General features: G+C 35.8%; 1 protein-coding gene and 1 long non-coding RNA gene across 5 annotated transcripts in view; one reads left to right on the top strand and one right to left on the bottom strand.

The window, feature by feature from the left end:
• The first annotated feature begins 4069 nt into the window (after positions 1-4069).
• eppk1 (epiplakin 1) overlaps positions 4070-21100 on the top strand; it is a 38113-nt gene continuing 21082 nt past the window's right edge. For 2 of the 4 annotated variants that reach the window (XM_082185631.1, XM_082185632.1), the window contains exons 1-2: positions 4070-4214; positions 5255-5333. The gene's annotated coding sequence lies outside the window, so the exon portion shown is untranslated. The remainder of the gene's footprint in view (positions 4215-5254; positions 5334-21100) is intronic. The other 2 variants (XM_082185633.1, XM_082185634.1) reach the window with 2 other exon arrangements.
• Positions 8371-19029, bottom strand: LOC309510769. The gene is made up of 4 exons (XR_014210430.1): positions 18212-19029; positions 17814-17953; positions 14733-14896; positions 8371-9034 (listed from the first exon to the last, which is right to left on the bottom strand). It is a non-coding gene; the product is annotated as an uncharacterized lncRNA (long non-coding RNA).

The following is a 21100-nucleotide window of genomic DNA, read 5'->3' as shown; positions in this document are numbered from 1 at the left end:
GTAGCCTACATGCAGCATTTCGCTGTGCAAGCATGCATTTTATCTTTTCTGAATAACTGGATGGAAACAACCAGAAACTCTGTCAAAAGTGCCACTGAGCAACTGATGAATACACATGCACAAAAAATAACCACCAGAAAATTAAGAAAACATCATCAATTTGACAACACACATGCTGCAAATACTCACAATGTAAACAAATACATAAAACGCGCTGCATAGCACCTTTTTTCAACAAGGGGGTTGCCATCCCTCCCTGAAGTCGAGCCCTGGTTAGCGCACTAATTAATGTTAATAAATTAGACCTTATTGTAAGTGTAACCAAATTTGGAGGCATCATTTACCAAAATGTTTTCCTCCTTCTTATAAGAATCACATCACTTCAGGTGCTCTTTCTCATGCTCTTGACTTCCATCTGGGAGTGGCAGTAAGTTAGTGAGACTAGGAATAGGGAAAATAGAAAGGTTATGTTATGTAGAAATGTGCTTTACCGAGTTATCACATTTGAAATGAATTGGTTTCAATAGCTAGAAAACCCAGAGGAGCACACAGACCTGGATGGCATGATAACTGATTTTAGTAGGAGTGACTCTCATTTTGAAAAGTTTCCCTAACAGTTTTTATGATTCATTTCACTGCAAAATATATTCATTAATTAAACATGGTATTTACAAATGTTATACTATATTAAATGCTCTAACACAGACATTGATGACCAACGTGTATAACGCCAAAGGTTTCTCACTGAAATCAATGGAGTAACCTGCGCATCAAAAAAATGACGCTAAAGGGATACCTTGTGCGTTAAAAAGTGATGCAGAGCGAGGGGTCCTGACCCAGCGTCAATGTGACGAGTTGGGGGTGAGAACATGCTGCTCTGTATTGCAATGTGTTTTCTGAATGTGCAGTGCAAAGGCATGAAAGACATCAAATTAGCATTACTCAAATAGAATAATTAATGCTCCAGCAGGTTTTGACAGACTGTTAAATCATTCAACATTGTGTCCCAAAACATCTTTGGTGTTTGGTGGTGATTCCAATAATATATATTCACTGGCATTAAGGATGTTGTTAACCCCTTCACTGTGACTACAGTATATTCATAATGCAGTGTGGCCTTAGACACCTTATTGCATATATAATGTTTACTATAAATATAGGTATACTATAAATATTTACTATAAATATTCAGTCCTGTCAAGGAAGACACTATTTAGGGTGCATAGCAACTTTATGAAAACACTAAAAATAATGGTCACACTTTATATAAGGTGTCTTTAACTATGATTGCAAAACACTGTTGCTGCTATTGAGGTGGGATGTGTGTAAGGACAGGTTTGGTGGGATGGGTTGGTTTAAGGGTGGGTTAAATGGTAAAGAAAGGGTTATCATTGTAATTATGTAATGACATGCAGTTATTTTACTAAATATAAGTAAAAACATGCATGTACACAGTAAGTGCATTGTATCAAATGATTAATTCAAATGTTAGTACATAATAGTTAAAGACATTTAAAATAAAGTGGGATGAAAATAATTGGCCTTGCTCACCTCAGACGATTTAATCTCTACTGAATGCAATACTTAAAATCACAGAAATTTGACATAATCTGTTGTTGATATTCAGTTAATTGTAAGATAATTTAACATGAAAACATTTAATTTGTTCAATTATTTATAACAATTTACTAGGGAGAGTTTAAGGCTAAATCTACCCTTCTGGCATAGGTTTTTTTTTAATTAATTTTTTTTTATATTATTTAATCTTTTGAATTATTTTTTGTTATACGTCTTATTCAAAAAATGTAGGCACATCTCAAATTTTGCTAGGGGGTTGTAAATATTAGAAAAAGTATATAAAATAAATAAAAGATAAAATGGTTTATGCAAATAGCATTGTTTAAAAAATATGTATGAGTAAAAACTTTTTTTTCAGAAAAGAAAACAGACTGTAAACTGCCACACCTTGTTTCTTTTGGCCAAGCCTTGCATAGTTGTTCCGTCAGTTATTCTCGATTGCATCTGCTAACAAGTGTGGGAGTAGACGTTGTGAAAAGTGAACGGAAAGACAAACGAGATATCATCCAAATTATGGAGTGGTTTAAACATGAATATGGTGATTGGAACATCTCTAACAAAAGAAACTGGAGCAGAGTGAAATTTATTTTTGCATCTGAATACAACACTCTCAACATGAAAGTACATGCATGAAACCACACCTTGAAACCACAGCTATGCTCAGCTGGCTCAGCTAATTACAAGATCCTTTCCATAACATGCAAACTCAGATAATTCCAAGTTGAAAAGATTTGATTTACCCTGAAGGTTTACTTCAACATGAATTGCTACATTGTCTAATGATTTTCCTAATTTTACAATCCTTAATAGATCTGTGCAGATATTCCTTAATCAAGACTGATAGTTTGAAAACTATAATACAGTGTTGATCAGAAAAAGCATCACAATTACATTTTATCACCAACCTAACTATAGTCAAAACAACACATTTCACCAATCATTCTCTTGAGTACTTTGTGATCAATTCTAGGTTCAATCACTTATGTGTGGCATTATTAGTCAATGGTCCCTCTTAACCTGGTATCTTTGCTTTCTTATGTTTATCCATAAACAAAGAGCAATGGGTAGAGCAGGACCTCATTCTATGCCCAGTGAAAGTGTCTCCACCAGAAACAGAGATAAGACATTGCATGCAATCCAGTGTATTCTTATGTTGTTCTTCTTTAGTCACTTCTGTCTGCAGCAATGTGGGGGTGTCAACATACCAACCCTTTTCACTGAAAGATGAGGAATTCAAAGACTTGAGAAGTCTGAAACAGCTCTGGCTTGTTGCCTGTAAGGGAACAGCAACAAGAGGAGGTGCGGTGTGGTTTTGGCAACATGCATAGCTTGTTCTGTCAAATTAGCAACATGATCTTCTCTCCAATATGCAAATATTCTGCACATTAAATTATGTAAAGAAACAGGGCAAGATAAAACTTGGTTAAGAATTATAAAAAGTCATTGATTTCTCTGGCAACGTGTATTGCGAAACATGAAGGAGGGTTACAGGAATTTATTGAAGTTTCATGTTAAGTGAAATGGAGCTTGGTTTAAAAAATGGGTCAGATTTCGAATTGGACCCTTATAAAGCCCTTATTATATACTAAAGTTTTTCTATAAGTAACTGTTTAAAAAACGAATGAATGAATAAATAAAGTGTCCGTTGTTCATATCTTAATTAAGGCATTAACTAAGATAAACACATAAATGCATAGTAAATGCATTTATAATATTACAAAAAATAGGTTACACTTTATTTTACAGTATAGGTTTACTTACGGTTTAAGTACTGGTAATATATGGTAACTAACTATATGGTTTGAGGTTAGGTTCAGGGTTAGTACCTATAGTTATAACCCAGTTATTGTAATTGCTATAACAAGAACATAGTATGTACATGCGGAACAGGACTGTAAAAATGTATTTCTACCGATTTCTATTTCAAATCAATTCTGTTCTTTTAAACTTTCTATTCATCAAAGAATCAAGAAGAAAACATATCAACTTCAAATTCTGCTGTAATGCAGCTGTAGCAAGATAAGTGATGATTCAGTTCAATAAGATATACTGTCAAGGACTGTAATACTGTCTTAATTTATGATACTTAAACCTCCTTCAAAGATATTTGCACAACAAAACCAAAAGCTGCAGGTTAAGCGGGCTCTTGTTTAATGACCATGCCTTCTGTGTCAGAGATAAGACATCACATGCAATATATTGACAAATGATTAACAGAAACTGTGCTCAAACTTGAGAGAATACCAGTGAAATGCACTGATAAAATCATTCATGAGAAAAGCTTTTCATTGTCAGTTTGAACATGAGCTTGACACATTGCTTACACGATGGGGTGGAATGGGGTGGGGTGGGGTGGGGTGTTGTTGGGGTATGAAAAAGGAGAGGGCCATTCCTTCACTCGGCTTCAAGGTTTGTTTTATCTAAAGCAAGAGGGGGGAGTGTTCATGGAGGTGGAGTTTGGCCCTGACTGGTCAGTATATTAGACAGTGGAAAGGAATGAAGGAAGCATTCTCAGTTTTTTTTTCACTGAGCATCCGCTGTGTGCTTGACCCACATCAAGTCTTAGTGAGCAGGAAAGAAAACACCCTCAACTGGACTCTGACTGAACCCCTCTTGCAAAAAAAACATTGAAAGAGGTAAGAATGAGCTCGCTGTGAAACTTTTTTGTTTGTTTTTTTTGTCTTCGATAACAAGCTAAAGAGTTCTTGTAATTGCATTGTTGTTTGCTTTTTTTTTAAGTAGCAATGGTAACACTGTAAAGCAAGTACTTTCAGGTAACTGAACATGTGTGTGCCATAATTCATTATGTCTTAAGAATGTCATGTTCAACATATGTTCACTTGATCGACCACACCTTTTAGCAAAAAAGAGTGCAAATATTTGCAAACCTTGCACAGTTGGACACCTTTATGGTTATATAATGTAATATACTGTTTAGATAAGAGGACTGGTTAAACATTTCCATTATGAGTTTTAGAAGTACAGTACAGTTAATGTGCATTATTATGCATAACACCATTTAACCATGGTCAAATAATATAATTTGGGTTTAAAAACTTTGTGGGAACAAATGGATTGGGGAAGATGCTCCCCTTACTCAGGTTGTGTTCGGGTCATTTTGACCCGGAGAAATTTTAATTTTTCCCGAAGAAAATGAGATTTACCTGAAAGATAAAATTGACTAATATACAGGCATATGAATATTTTCTTATAAATTGAATTGCCTATATGTTGCTTGAAGATATGTCTTAATAGCAACACTTTAAATACAAATTTAATGACTTCACTCATTCAGTTTTAATGAAAGCGAAGATGTCTGAAATGTTCATCTAATTCATAACCCCATGAATTACAATAATTATTAAAAATAATAACACTATATGGGGTGTAAACTATGATATTCAACATAAAACAATGTCACAAAATTAGATAAATTAACCTCAAAACTTTAATTGTCTAAATCTCACAAATGTTGATACTCAGATGAATGACAAAATAAAAAAATTGTGTAGCCATTTATCAAAAGATTTTGTGTAATCTACAATACCTTTATGATTCAATCAAATTAACCTTATAATGCATTGTATAAACAGCTTTGCAGAAAGTGTACTTGAAGTAGTGTTCATTTGAGTGCTCCTTTAGAAAGTGTCTAAGTCATGTGACCTTGTGGTTTCAGAAGTCCATATTTATACCCAACACTGTCTGCGTCCAAGGAATTTGGACAGGAAGAGGCCATTAGCAGCCCTTTTCATTGTGTAAGGATTTTTTATATATTTTTTTACCTGCTAAAGCTATTCATGGCTGATTGCAGCAGTGAGACTTTATAACTAAGAAGCAAACATTACTTGCAGAAGATTTTGCATAAAACATTCAGTGTTTACAGAAGGATGTCAGGTCCTTGTTATAAAATCATTAAAATTGTGATAGCAGTAAACATGATATTTCTGCATTACAAATAATGTACTTGTAGATGAAGTAAAGTGTAATAGAAAAACAACATACCTAACTATCATAACATGCACGCTGCTTGTTCTGAGTAATTAAATAATTCATTAAGAGGGATGTGTTAAAAAAAATAGCAGTGTGGAGTTTAATTCATTCTGTGAAAAGGTGCCACTAATTGTTCTTTATTAAGCAAGAAGGGAAGCAAATTGGTTTGCATATTGTTATAAAATATATTTTATCGAATACTTTTATTACTGAGATTTATATGCTGATATCACTTTATCTGTTTGCCACAAAACTGCTGGCTCTTCTGTTGTAGAATCACAGTTTTAATATAATGAATGAAACTAATAATACATCACCTGCTTCACAAAAGAAAGCTATTAGTTTGACATTACTTTTCAGCTGTTATTTTGTCTGTGGAGCAAATGGCATAAATATTGTGTGTATGTGTGAAAAACAACGTGATTATAGAGGCATAAAACTAGTTAGCGCCAACTAGGGGCCGATTTCTTTCAAAATTCTTACAGAACTCTAGAGCCATGCGTTGAACATGCTCACTGAGTTTCGTTCTGATCAGCCTCCGGTAACCTTGTCTGATAGCTACTCAAATTTCATTGGCGGCCATGTTTTTTGAGATACGGCAATGTCTTCATAGACTATCGTGGCACCTTGTACAAAGACAGTTCATGCCAATTTTCAAGTCATTTGGGCTAATGGTTGGGTTAACCTCATTTGTTAACCACACCGCAATCTTAAGTACCTACCGAGTACTGTCTATGATACTGACAAGTCAAGTCAAGTCAAGTCAAGTCATCTTCATTTATATAGTGCTTTTAACCATGTAGATTGTTCCAAAGCAGCTTTACATTGATAATAGGAAATTAAAGTAAAGTGTTTTGGCTTTATAGCATTTCTAGAATAAAGTTATTGTCCAGCTAAAGTTAGTTTGATTGATTCACTTCCGTCGCAACAATCATTAGTTATTAACTTAGGGGCTGCTAACACGACACCGTTTTAACAGAAAACTCTTAAGTTCTTTCTGCGCAAACTTCAAAAACGCGAACCTGTGAGAACGCCGATGGCGTGCACATGCGTATTACGAGTTCAGTCTATAGGTATGTGCGTTTGAATATATGTGCGCAGGCGTGTAGTCCTTCCCTACAAATCAACCCTCAACATACTACTTGTCTGGCCTTAAAATTAATAATCTAGAATTGTATCGCTTCCACGTAGCCACGCGAACCGGAATTATCCCGACAACGCTTTATCTGTAGATAGGTAAAGGGAGGGGAGGGAGGCCTTCACAGGGAAGAGCCTAGTTGACACTTCAGGACTGCGTTGTCGTCGCATCCAAGCGCAGGTCCTTCATCAGATCTGGATACAGCCTGGATCCGGCGGACTGCGGTAAACCTCGACATAAACAGAGAGACTAATATTAGCGTAGACGCCATTCTTCTTATGATGTAACGAGTACATCAGATTTATGGGACGTGTTCCCGGTTCCGGCTGACCTAATCTATGCAGCCTAACATTGAATGATAAAAGTCTATAATGTGTTATGTGTATGCTAGGTCAAAGAGATGTGTTTTTAGTCTAGATTTGAACTGACAGAGTGTCTGCTTCCCGGACAATGTGAGGAATACTGTTCCAAAGTTTTGGTGCTAAATAGGAAAAGGATCTACCGCCAGCAGTTGATTTTATTCTAGGTATTATCAACTGGACGGACTTTTGAGATCGCAATAGACGTGAAGGACTATAATGCGTTAAGAGCTCGCTCAAGTACTGTGGAGCTAAACCATTTAGTGCTTTGCAAGTAATCAGCAATATTTAAAAATGTATACGATGTTTAATAGGGAGCCAGTGCAGTGTTGACAGAACTGGTCTAATATGGTCATACTTCCTGGTTCTGGTAAGAACTCTAGCTGCTGCGTTTTGGACCAGCTGTAATTTGTTTATTAAGCGTGCAGGGCAACCACCCATAATAGCATTACAATAATCTAGCCTTGATGTCATGAATGCATGGACTAATTGTTCTGCATTTGTCAAAGAGAGCATATGACGTAATTTAGATATATTTTTAAGACTGAAAAATGCGGTTTTACAGATACTAGACACGTGACTTTCAAAGGAAAGATTGGTATCAAAGAGCACACCCAGGTTCCTAACCGACGACGAAGACTTGACAGAGCAGCCATCGTTTTTTGTCCAATAATTAGAATCTCTGTTTTTTAAGAATTAAGTAGTAGGAAATTACTAGTCATCCAATTTTTTATACCACCTATGCATTCCGTTAATTTTGTGAATTGGTAAGTTTCGTCAGGGCGTGAAGAAATATAGAGCTGAGTATCATCGGCATAACAGTGAAAACTAATTCCATGCTTCCTAATGATATCTCCCAAGGGTAGCATGTACAGAGTGAAAAGCAACGGTCCTAGTACTGAGCCTTGTGGTACGCCATACTGAACTTGTGATCGATAAGACATCTCTTCATTTACTGCTACAAACTGATAACGGTCAGATAAGTATGATTTAAACCATGTTAATGCAATTCCACTAATGCCAACATAATTTTCGAGTCTATTTAAAAGAATGTTGTGGTCAGTAGTATCAAATGCAGCACTAAGATCGAGTAACACTCATCATTTGTAACTCTAATCATTTGTAACAAAAATCATTTGTAACTCTAATGAGAGTAGTCCCAGTACTACACTGTAAAAAAAATTCTGTCATTTTTACAAAAAAAATTTGGCAGCTGGGTTGCCAGAATAATTTTGTAAAAATTACAGTCACTGTAAAAAAAATCCTGTAAAATTTACAGGGATTTACTGTAAGAAATACAGACTTTAAGTTTGTTTATACAAAAAAATCCTGTTGTTTTTACAAACATAATTTGGCAGCTGTGGTTGCCAGAATAATTTTGTAAAAATGACAGTCACTGTAGTGTAAACAACTTTATAGTTTTAAACTGTGCATTTCAGTACAAAACTGCATAAAAACATCAATTTTCTGCCTTTTGTCTTGCCTTCTTTATTAATATTAAAGCAGCACAACATACACATTTGTAATATGTACAGCTTAATTATCTCATTGGAACTGATAGAGAAAAGATGGAGGTAAAGAGATGGAAGGAAACAAAGATGAGAAAAAGAGTAAAAATGAAAAATAGAGAAGGAGAGGGCAAGAAAGAGAATATTTGTTAAACAATTAATCTCTGCAAACTGATGTACAGCACAATATCACTCTGCAAACTGATCTACAGGACAATATCACAAAATATAAGAGCAATAAAACTAAGTTGCATACAAACTCGCCTGAAAAAATTATCTTCAGAACTGAGCATAGAAGCTGAAACAAACCTTATTCAGAGTAAAGTACAAACAAATGTCCATAGTTTCAGACATTGAAAATTTCCTGAATTAAAGTAAGGACTCTTGGGTTCACATTGAGACGTGAAGTTTGTGTATTCTCCACTTTGGTGCCCTTCTCTGGGTTGATGGAGAAAAAACACCTTGGGAAAGAAGAAAAACAGGCAACTTATTAATTATAAAATAGTTTTATTAACAGAAAAAATAACTTACATTTCTTTATTCAAGATAAATAAAATATTTTAGTTATTAAAGGGTTAGTTCACCCAAAAATGCTGTCATTGATTACTCACCCTTCATGTCGTTCCAAACCCGTAAGACTTTAGTTCTTTCTTAAGTCTTCTTAAGATATTAAATTAAGATTTTTTAATGCAATCTGAGATATCTGATCCTTACATTGACTGCTACGCAACTGAAACTTTGCTTCAAAAAGTTGAAAGAGATTGAAAAACGAATCTGAATTGAAGTTAATTTAGTCTTTTATTCACATATTCATCAGCTTACACATCAGTTGTGGTAAATAGAAGCTCAAGCATGTTCACTTGACATGCGAGAACCAGGCAGCCTGTTTGAGCTTTCTCAAGAACCAATGAGGTTTGTTCTTGTGCATCAAGCAGGGCTGGTTGAATTTGTTTGTGTTTGCTGACCGTTTATATGTGAATAAAAACCTAAATAAATCTGTTCATCAAATAAAGTGATGTGAAAATTTGGACTAAAACACTCAATTCATATGGATTAGTTTTTACAATCTCTTCATGAACTTTTTGATGCGTCAAAGTGGTAGTTGCGTAGCTGTCAATAGAGGGACAGAAATCTCTCCGATTTCATTAAAAAGCATTAATTAAAAGCTTCAATTGCGTTTCAAAGATGAACAAATGTCTTATGGGTTTGGAAAGACATTAGGGCAAGTATCCCTTGAACGAACCCTTTAATAATAGCTGGGCCTGTCAATCAGACATCTGCAGTTTATCAGTGACTCCAGTTAAAAATCAATGATAAAATAAAAGGCCATTTCATATGTTTATATTGCAATAATGACCTTTGTAAGTGTACAGACAGTTTAATAAGAAGATACGCGAAGTGTTGTCTTTATAAAGTATCTTCTTATTAAACTGTCTGTACACTTACAAAGTTCTCAATGCTTCGGTTTGCATGTAGGGACCCCTCATTATGCTACCGTGTTAGTGTGAGGCTATTTTGAGCCTTGTTAGTGTTATTAACTAGCGATTTATTTTGACTTAGTTGCTGCCCCATATACTAGCGTAATAAGCTAATCAGTTTTTAGAGATAAAACTCTTACATTTGATTATCATGAAAACAAATCCCAGAGAACGGCCGACTTGGCACCAATGTGTTAATACACCTCAGGTTCATTTTGCGCCGGAGTTGTCCTTTAATTTTATGAAGCGACGAGAATACATTTTGTAGGCAAAACAAACAAAAATAACGACTTTATTCAACAATTTTTTTCTAGCCTGTGTCAGACTCTTACGCTGTTGACGCAACATAAACAATGCAACGCTTCCAAGTCCTCCAATAAGGAACGAATCGCACGCATGCATCGTGGTGCTCAACTGAATATCGTCGGCAAACGGTAAGCCGGCATTCTGGCATTTTGGAAGAGTTGCACTGTTGCGTTGTAATGTATATGTTACGTCAACAGCGTAACGCCGGTTTCACACTGCACGCATTAGCAGAGCGTAAGCAGCGCAGGAGCAGTGCATATGGTGAGCAGGAGCAGGACACGCTGAACCGCGGGTTTTGTACAGACAGAGTATATCTATAATCAGGGCCGGTTCTAGACATTAGGAGGCCCTAGGCAAAATTCATGTTGGAGGCCCCCCACCCCCAATAAAAAAACACTTGAAACAAATATGATTCCTAACCTTTTTATTTATACAACATTTAATTTTAAAAGCAGTATATTTTTACTTACACAGTACATAAGTTTGGACACATTACTATTTTTAATGTTTTTGAAAGAAGTTTCTTATGCTCATCAAGCCTGGATTTATTTGATCAAAAATACAGAAAAATAATATAGTGAAATATTATTAAAATTTTAAATAATGGTTTTCTATTTTACTATACTTTATATTTCTGTGATGCAAAGCTGAATTTAGTGTCACGTGATCCTTCAGAAAACTTTATAATATTCTGATTTATTATCAAATGTTAGAAATGGTGCTTAAAGGAGAAGTTCACTTTTAAAATGAAAATTCTGTCATCATCACCCTCATGTTGTTTCAGACCTGTATGAATTTCTTCTGCTGAACACAAAGGAAGATATTTAGAAGAATGTCAGTAACCAGACAGTTTCTGGGTCCCATTGACTTCCATAGTAGGAAAAAAATATACTATGGAAGTCAATGGGACCCAAAAACTGTCTGGTTACTGACATTCTTCTAAATATCTTCTTCCTTTGAGTTCAGCAGAAGAAAGAAATTCATACAGGTTTGAAACAACATGAGGGTGAGTATATGATGACAGAATTTTGACAAAATCTCCTTTAATATTTATTTTATAACCTGTGATACTTTTTTTCAGGATTTTTGATTATTAAAAAGTTGTTTTAAAAAAGTCTTCACTATCACTTTTTATATATTTAACTAGTGTTGTCAAAAGACCCGGTACTTCGGTACCAAGTCGGTACTAATTTTTTTTTAAACGTCACTGTACCAGGTTTTCTCAAACCCGGTACTTGATGCGCGTGCATGCCCGAAGCGCGTGCAGTTGCGTCCTCTTCATAAAAGCGCTGATGGCGATCGGCGGTGCTGCTGCTGATGTGGTGCTGATGTTTTTGCGCGTGCAGATACGTTATTTCAAATGGCGCGAGTCAAGCGCACTCATAATAGAAGCGGCGCGCTCGCTTTTCCATGTGCGTTCATGGATGTATAGCAACGACAGACGCCACGGGAGTACAAACGCTTGTGCGAACTGCGCTCTCCATGACGACGAGGAAGTGTGACATAGGCCTATTAATTGATTTCTAGCCCTTGCATTAGCTTTACTACTAGATATATTTATGGAGATGAGAAATAAAAAGCCGTCATTAATATCAGTCCGTCAGAAAAGCAGTTCTAGTCTTATTCTTGGCTGGATAACTCTTAGCAGGTTTAAAAAGCCCTTTTAAAGTTAAATATGAATACAGTTTTGGATTAAATAAAAGTATAGTCAAGTCAAATAAAACATTTTATCTCCTGTATAGTTTGGTAATGCTACAATAAGATACCATTCATTAACATTACTTAATGCGTTATCTAACATAACATTGAGTGAACAATATATTTTTACAACATTAATTAATGTTTGTGAATGTTATTTAATACAAAACACTTGATTGGTCATGTTTGTTCACTTCATTCATTGTGCATTAAATAATGTTAACAGAAATAATGTTAACTTTTGATTTTAAAAATTTATTTTTAAATTAACCCCTAAAGGAGAATAATTGCGACAGTATATAACTATTGTTTTTTTTGTTAGGTCATTTTATCTAATGTTATCTAACAAATGGAATCTTATTGTAAAGTGTTTTTAATACTACAGTTTCCATCTTTGTGATATACACTTTAATATAATTATGTAAATTTAATCTAAATTAAGCTTTGGTACCGAAATTGGTACCGAGAACCGTGGATTTTCACTGGTATCGGTACCGAATACTGAAATTTTGGTACCGTGACAACACTATATTTAACACATCCTTGCTGAATATTCCTGTTTTTTTCTGTATTTTTGATCAAATAAATGCAGGCTTGTAGAGCATAATAATAAACTTCTTTCAAAAACATTAAAAATAGTAATGGGTCCAGACTTTTACCGGTACTGTATGTACATATTATTCAAACTTTATCTAAGGTAATCTCTTTTTTGTTTAATGAAGATGTTATTGTTGTTGTTGTTATTTTGCTGTTTTATTCAATTTATTCACAGTTCCAGAATCCCACTTCAGTGAGCATAAGTGCTTTTATATTGCATTGCTACCTTAAATATGCTATACACACAAATCAAGTGGAAGAGAAAGACACGATCGCAACTGAGCAGAAAAAAATATATAAACTGATATTATTGGCGTAATGTCAGGGTATAATCTAATCATCAGCAGAATTTAGAAGATAGACCCATAGATATGAGATCCTTTATTTGAAACATTTAAAAATGTTGTAGTGTGTTGGCTTTTTAACTTAGAATACAGACGTCTTGTCTTTTAATTTTGTAGCTTTTTTACTAGTCAGCTCCCGACGCGATGTTATTCATTGTACGCGCAAATTCAAAGCGTCGCGTCTGGGCACGTTAATGACGCTCGCGCTCTTTTAAACTCGTAATAAAGCGGTGAATGATTTTTCCAGAAATGACGCTGATCTACTAGCCTAGAAATCTAGACGCACCCTAGCGGCAGCAAAATTATTTTGCAGCCAGGGTGGGTCTAGCAACTCTCAATAGACCTTTTTGCTGCAAAAACCTAAATTGGGTCAGGCCAATCACGTCGTGTATAGAGTAGGCGGGGGCGGGCTTAACATATGACGACAGAGTTGCGACGGTTCCTGCCACTTGAAAACAAAGAATGACGGCTGCTGCGGATGGAGAACCGGCTTTGTCCGCGACTCTGGAGGACTTGGAGTTAACTTTTTCTTTGAGAAAAGAACAAATAACGGCACTTAAGTCATTCTTAAAAAAAGGAAGATGTGTTCGTAGTTTTGTCGGCCAGATTTAAAAGTTGAATCTATCAACTAACGTTAGCTCCGCTGTTGGGAAAACGCTCTGGTTGGTTGAAGCGCTGTCCTATTGTGTGCAGAGGGAATTTGAAAGACAGCCGTTTATCCCACCCATCAGATTGAGCGTGTCTATGGTGAGTTGCCAGACTAAACATCTTGATGTACGTCTGGCTTGCCAGGCTACTGATCTACAGTACAAGTTTATATTTAGAATACATTGCAATCACTCCAAAATAGATGACGACAACTCACACACCTGCATTATGAGCTGTGCTTCTTTGTGTGCTTATTAGGCTTTTGCCTCGCAGCACCTGATGGATGCGTTCGTTACACATACTTTCAGAAGCCGGCACCCGCTTTGTAACGGACACATTAATTGGTTTAACTGCAGTAATGTAACAGTCTATGGTTAAGATAAACATCGTCACTATTTTTTAGATAATTAATAAATATTGAAATAAATTGTAGATAGGACATTTGTACATTTTATTATTTATTTATTTATGTCCCTGTCTGGGCCCCATCCCGCCAATCGGGCCCTAGGCACGTGCCTAGTTTGCCTTTGCGTTAATCCGGCTCTGTCTATAATGGATAAGTTGGCATTGCTTTATTTCGTTTTCAAATACATTTAAGAGAAAAGACTTGTCAAGAAGCTTATTTTATTAATAATTTCATTTATATAACTTTTGGTTCATCTTTGTTTTTATTGTTCGGGCAAACAAGTTTGTTTTTGGACATTTGTTTTCTTTTTAAATTGCTTTTGGTCATTTGATTGACTGTTTAAAACACAATAGATATCATCAATGCGCTTTTTGGGTAAAACTGCGGTGTATTTTGGCCATGATCAATGCATTGTCTCTTTAATTCAGCGTAAGCGGCACGTTAAAAATAGACTAGGCGCCGAAACTATCGCGGCACTGCTGTTCCTGCTCTGCTCCTGCTACGCGCTGCCGCGCCACTTCTGCGTGCGGTGTGAATACACTCATTGATTAACATGGACGCCGAAAAAAATACGCGCTGCTGACGCTTGCGGTGTGAAACCGGCTTAAGAGTCTGAGTACCTTAATTTTTTTAAGTTCAATAAAGTGAAATAGTTGCATAAAGCCTATCCAAGAAGACATACCTCTGCAGAAACTCCAGGGTTGATGCCAGCTCTGATGTTGATGTTGAAGATATAATAGCTCCCAAACATCATGCACAGGGCGGAAATGAAGGAGTGGATGTTGTCAAGTATAATGTTTTGATCCACACACAGCATGAACCGTTTAGCTGAAAAACAGGATCGACCTAAAAAGAAAGTAAGAAAAAAATATTCAAACAAAGATACTACAACATTACAGTAACAAAAATAAAAACAGTCTTCATTAAAGGAACACTCCACCGTTTTTTCATATTAAACTATGTCATTCCCTTAACTAAGACGAGTTGATACATACCTCTCTCGTCTCAGTGCGTGCACTCAATCGCTCTTGGCGCGCGGCGACACTTTGATAGCACTTAGCTTAGCCCAGTTCATTCATTAGGAACCAAACAGAGATGAAGTTAGAAGCGACCAAACACCTCCACGTTTTCCCCATTTAAATACAGTTACACGACCAAGTATGGTAACAAAATAAAACGTGGCGCATTTCTTAGCGGGTAAAAAGGATAACTATAATGTATGGCGGAATAGCACTTGGGACTCGGGAGCACTTCGATATTACTGCACCGAGTCGAAGTGCTCCCGAGTCCCAAGTGCTATTCCACCATACATTATAGTTATCCTTTTAACCCGCTAAGAAAAGCGCCACGTTTTATTTTGTTACCATACTTGGTCGTGTAACTGTATTTAAATACACTGAAAAAAAATGATTCGTTGAATTTACTAAAAAAAATTATCGTAAGTGGTTGCACACAATTGATTTTAGTACATTTAAACAAATGCATTAGGTTGAACTAGTTCAACTTAATGCATTTGTTTAAATGTAGATAAAATGAATTGAGTGCAACCACTTAACTTACAATAATTTTTTTAGGGAAAACGTGGAGGTGTTTGGTCGCTTCTAACTTCTAAACTAATAAAAATCGTTATTTTTAATCCTAACGTTACTTACTCAGCATGAAAGAAACTGAAACCCTGATTAATCCCCAATTCGTCAGCATCATTGACTAAATAACCTGAGTCACAAACATATACTTGTATAGTTACTGTTTTTTTAAATAAAACGAACTGTTTGTTCACTTACCAGCGCAAGATATCTCAATTTTACATGTAAACTCCACTTGCTCACTGGCAGAATTGGCGGGCACTCCCACTCATGAAGTTCGTCAAAATGGCTGATCCTGTGATAATCAGAAATCTGCTTTGCTGCAGAAATGACAGTAAACATTAGTCGACTTTAAGCAAACTAACAAAATTGCTCTTTTTTTATACTGGTTAACATTATTCACCATTAAAGAAAACTGAAAAAGTTGAGCTGAACATAAAACCCACAGTCTAAAGCCTAATTAACCAACAGTTCGTCGCATCATTATGATGGCATAGCCTCAGTCAAAACATATACTTGTACAGTTACTGTTTTTTTTTAATAAAACGAACTGTTTGTTCACTTACCAGTGCAAGATATCTAAATTTTACATGTAAACTCCACTTGCTCACTGGCAGAATTGGCGGGCACTCCCACTCATGAAGTTCGTCAAAATGTCTGATCCTGTGATAATCAGAAATCTGCTTTGCTGCAGAAATGAAACATTAGTCGACTTTAAGCAAACTAACAAAATCGCTCTTTTTTTTTATACTGGTTAACATTATTCACCATTAAAGAAAACTGAAAAAGTTGAGCTGAACATAAAACCCAGTCTAAAGCCTAATTAAAATGGCTGATCCTGTGATAATCAGAAATCTGCTTTGCTGCAGAAACGACAGGAAACGTTAGTCGTTAGATCAAACTAACAAAATCGCTTTTTTAAAATCTCAGTTAACGTTACTCAGCATGAAAGAAAAAAAAACTGAAAAGAGTTGAGGTGATAATAAAACCTACACAGTTTACAGCCTTTATCATCCAATCGTACGCATCATTATGATGGCAAAATATCCCCAGTCAAAACATACACAGGTACTGTTTTTTTTGTTTGTTTTTTTTATAAAACGAACTGTTTGTTCACTTACCAGTTCAAGATATCACAATTTTACATGTCAGGCACAACTCCACTAGCACTAGCACACTGGCAGAAATGGCGGGCGCTCTAACTTATGAAGTTCGTCAAAACGGCTGATCACGTGATATTCAGAAATCTGCTTTGCTGCAGAAACGACAGTTGGACGTTTTTTAGCAAACTAACAAAATCGCTCTTTTTTATCCTAGTTAACGTTTCTCAGCATGAAAGAAACAAACTGAAAGAGTTGTGCGTTGAACTGAACATGAAACCCAGTCCACGCAAAATAGCCTCAGTCATAACATATAATTGTTTTTCAAGTTTGTAGAAAACAAACCGTTCACTTACCAGATTTGATATGTCATGCAAAACTCCACTTGCTCACTGGCAGAATTGGCGGGCACTCCCACTCATGAAGTTCGTCAAAATGGCTGATCCTGTGATAATCAGAAATCTGCTTTGCTGCAGAAATGACAGTAAACATTAGTCGACTTTAAGCAAACTAACAAAATCGCTCTTTTTTTATACTGGTTAACATTATTCACCATTAAAGAAAACTGAAAAAGTTGAGCTGAACATAAAACCCAGTCTAAAGCCTAATTAACCAACAGTTCGTCGCATCATTATGATGGCATAGCCTCAGTCAAAACATATACTTGTACAGTTACTGTTTTTTTTAAATAAAACGAACTGTTTGTTCACTTACCAGTGCAAGATATCTCAATTTTACATGTAAACTCCACTTGCTCACTGGCAGAATTGGCGGGCACTCCCACTCATGAAGTTCGTCAAAATGTCTGATCCTGTGATAATCAGAAATCTGCTTTGCTGCAGAAATGAAACATTAGTCGACTTTAAGCAAACTAACAAAATCGCTCTTTTTTTTTATACTGGTTAACATTATTCACCATTAAAGAAAACTGAAAAAGTTGAGCTGAACATAAAACCCAGTCTAAAGCCTAATTAACCAACAGTTCGTCGCATCATTATGATGGCATAGCCTCAGTCAAAACATATACTTGTACAGTTACTGTTTTTTTTAAATAAAACGAACTGTTTGTTCACTTACCAGTGCAAGATATCGGAATTTTACATGTCATACACAACTCCACTAAGTTAGCAGCTAGCTCACTGGCAGAAATGGCGGGCGCTCTCACTTGTGAAGTTCGTCAAAATGGCTGATCCTGTGATAATCAGAAATCTGCTTTGCTGCAGAAACGACAGGAAACGTTAGTCGTTAGATCAAACTAACAAAATCGCTTTTTTTAAATCTCAGTTAACGTTACTCAGCATGAAAGAAAAAAAAACTGAAAAGAGTTGAGGTGATAATAAAACCTACACAGTTTACAGCCTTTATCATCCAATCGTACGCATCATTATGATGGCAAAATATCCCCAGTCAAAACATACACAGGTACTGTTTTTTTTGTTTTGTTTTTTTATAAAACGAACTGTTTGTTCACTTACCAGTTCAAGATATCACAATTTTACATGTCAGGCACAACTCCACTAGCACTAGCACACTGGCAGAAATGGCGGGCGCTCTAACTTATGAAGTTCGTCAAAACGGCTGATCACGTGATATTCAGAAATCTGCTTTGCTGCAGAAACGACAGTTGGACGTTTTTTAGCAAACTAACAAAATCGCTCTTTTTTATCCTAGTTAACGTTTCTCAGCATGAAAGAAACAAACTGAAAGAGTTGTGCGTTGAACTGAACATGAAACCCAGTCCACGCAAAATAGCCTCAGTCATAACATATAATTGTTTTTCAAGTTTGTAGAAAACAAACCGTTCACTTACCAGATTTGATATGTCATGCAAAACTCCACGGACTCGCTGGCAGAATTGGTGTGCGCGCACTCTCGTCGTGAAGTTCATCAAAACAGCTGATCCGTGATCCCGCGATAATCTGAAATCTACTGCGCGACATTCAAACGCAGATGTTCATATAACGTTACATGGGAATGTAAATTTTACATCAACAAAATATAAATATAAATATTAATGACATTATTCTGTAAATGAAAAAGAAAATAAATTATTTTATTTGATCATTTACAATTGAATTAATTAATTGTTCAAAATAACAAATGAACGGTTTGGCTATTGTATAATGTCCCCTTAACTGTCGACAGATACAATGTGCAATTCCTACCAGTTAATATTTAGCTAGTAATTTTACAGTGCTGTTGGACCTAAAAGACCCATTGCCTGTTTTTAAATATGAATTTTAAAATTCATATTAACACAGATGCTGTCCTTGGAACATATTTTGTCTGTAAAATATAACATGTATAAAATGTAAATTTTCTTGTTGATAGGCTATTGAGAATATGTATGTCCGAAAAATATTTGAACACTGTCATGTTGTAATTTTAACTGCATTGTTGCTTTCTGCATAGTTTTTATTTCTGCTTAAATTTCATAAATCTGTAAATTCTACAAATTAATATGATTATTTTAACACATTCTTGTAAAATCAACAGTTTTGTTTGGTTCAGTATTTTACATTAGCATTTGTACTATTTTTTCAAAATAGTACTGTAAATTTAACAAAATTTCATTGTTTTTCTATTTACAAAATTTTGATGTCATGATTTTACAGAATTACACAGTTAATTTCACAGACATTTTTTACAGTGTATGGTACGGTCTAAACTCCCCAAAAACTTTTCCAATTGTCTATGAATTCTATATTATTAGCAAGCATTAGCTAGCTAGCTTGCTATGATTTACAGCTTCGTACGGATACAGTAAATCGCTACGAAAGACAACATTTCGCACCTCGACTGCCTTGAAAAGAAACGCTACTTTCAAAAAATATCATCGTTAGGGTGTGATCCCTACGCGATACCTGATGTGTACTTCCAGCCTCTGTCCGCTGCTACCGAACTTCCAATCCTGGCATTCAATGATATTATATGTTGATCCGACTATTTTAAGCGTGTACTTAAATGGTCCAGGGGCAGAACTTTTGCCAAGTGTGTCAGAGGTTCTTTTTTTTCTCATCAAAACCGATCATGTTTATCAGTGGTTGTATATCAGGCAGGGACACGTTTGTGTGCATTTTGTTTAGTAATTTCACCGGAACGAATAGAGAGTCTCCACAGCGGTTTAAAGCGCGCGTCCGAGTGAAGACGAGCCACAAGAGAACACAGTATCCGCGCCACTGATCGCAGCGGCAACGAGCACTTTGATCACTTGATTTCAAAAACAACACATTTCAGCGATAGATCACCTTATATTTAAAGGGGTCATATAATGCCCTTTTTGTACAAGCTAATATGATTCTTTAGGGTCTAAATTAAAAGTTTGTAATATACTTTAATTAAAAAATCTCGTTAGTATTGTAAGAAAACACAAATTTTACCTGGTCAAAAACAGCTCTGTTTTCAGCACGCCGTTTAAGTGCATGTGTCTTTAAATGATAATGAGCTTTGCTCACCCCGCCCCTCTGTTCTGTGCGCACACTGTTTGTAACACAATAACACAATAACCATAACGCGTTGTTCATTATAAACATGGGATTATGAATTATATTGAGAACGTCGTACATAGAAAACATGCCGTAATGTACCCTGAGTGTAAAAATAGCCGCATTCATCGGGAAGCGTGCAAGCGATTAATATAAATATTAATATAAAGGTTAATAAAACGTTATACTCACTTCAGTTCTTCTGGAGGTGCAGCAGGAACACGAAATTGTTGGTACCGATCCTTTTTTTAGGAGCAGCTTCTTAGCAAAAACAGCTTTTTACTGACCCTCGTTTGTAAAGCAGTCTGGTGTGTGAAATGATTCACACAAACATGAAAGCATTGATGTCGTGGGGAATATTCCATTCGAAAACAAACTCAGCCACTGAGTCTTCAGCGGTTCGTATTTAGGAACATCCACATGACTGCTGTGTTCATTATTACACCCAAGAACAGAACACCACAATCGCTTAGACGCCATTCTGCCATCAAAAGTAAATGTCAATGCATTGTTTTATTATTGTTGCATTGTTGTGTGTAATATTTACAGTACCTTATGCCTGAATCTATGCCTGCCTACCTACCCTCATATCAATATCAAATTTATTTCTAGAACACAGTTCCAGTAGTGGGATTGAATGAGAGATTTAATAAGTGCACTCAATAACCTCCACGATGGTTTCGGACACCCAAATGGCTGTTCCCTCAAATAGTCCCCTATTTAAAGTTTTTTTACTTTTAGTATGAATATGTTAGCCTTACTGTTATCTACAAGCTAGTGTGCACCAAAACAATGACAAAATTCACATTTAGAAGACCAAACCCAACATTGAAAATGAAAATCAGGTTGATGTCAGAATCCAATGCCAGATTGACATTA

This window comes from Leuciscus leuciscus (genome assembly GCF_965113295.1).
Source record: "Leuciscus leuciscus genome assembly, chromosome: 12".
Taxonomy (NCBI): Eukaryota; Metazoa; Chordata; class Actinopteri; order Cypriniformes; family Leuciscidae; genus Leuciscus; species Leuciscus leuciscus.
This window is presented reverse-complemented; position numbering and strand designations above follow the sequence as displayed.